We start from the raw sequence: 715 nt of genomic DNA on the forward strand, positions 1-715 counted from the left end.
GGCTCGGCCGGGCTCTGGGGAGCTCCTGGCGGTGCTGGGCAGCAGAGCTGCGGGGTGAGCTCTGACCTCCAGCCCCGGGAGGGGTGCTTCGCCGGCACCGACCCAGCCAGCAGCGCGCCAGGGCTTCGGCCCTTAATCTGTGGAGTCAGAGGAGAGAGGAAGGAGGCTAATGCGCTTGTGCTAATCGCAAAAGCGCTGGGCTACAGCTGCCGGAGTTCTCTCCGTGGCCCGCTGACAGGGGCTGGCTGCAGGCAGCATGTCCTGAGGGCCCCTTGCCCCAGCCCTGCCACCCTGCCCACGGCCCTGCGCTGCGCTGGGGGACAGGTCTCCCCCGACCCCAGGCCGGCTTCTTGCCTAGGGGAACATTTCAGGCCACGGGTAAAGATGAGAGCGGCACGTTGGCCCCTCCGATATCCCCCTCGGGCGAGCGCCAAGAGCTGCCGGGCCAGCTCAGCGCCCGCTCCGCAGCCCGACCTTCCCCTGGCAACCCGGCGCCTGCAGCCTCTGCCGCTGCGCCCGGGCTGCTCCCAGGGTGGTTGTTTGATCGGTCATTAGGGGCCATCTGCTGCACACAGCTCACCTTCGATGATCCCCAGGAGTACCTGGAGGAGACGGGTTTCCCTGGAGAAGGACCTGCTGAGCTGATGCTGCAGGGAGAGGGCGCAGGTGGCAGGGAGGGTTTTTGCTCTTGCCCGTCTGAGAGCAGCGGTTGTGC

General features: G+C 67.7%; 1 protein-coding gene across 1 annotated transcript in view; it reads right to left on the reverse strand.

Annotated features, from left to right (window-relative positions):
• The window catches only part of BACE1 (beta-secretase 1), an 8,535-nt gene that overhangs the window by 6,403 nt on the left and 1,417 nt on the right, over positions 1-715 (reverse strand). The window lies entirely within an intron of this gene.

Source organism: Aptenodytes forsteri, unplaced genomic scaffold (genome assembly GCF_000699145.1).
Source record: "Aptenodytes forsteri isolate BGI_AS27 unplaced genomic scaffold, ASM69914v1 Scaffold187, whole genome shotgun sequence".
Classification (NCBI taxonomy): Eukaryota; Metazoa; Chordata; class Aves; order Sphenisciformes; family Spheniscidae; genus Aptenodytes; species Aptenodytes forsteri.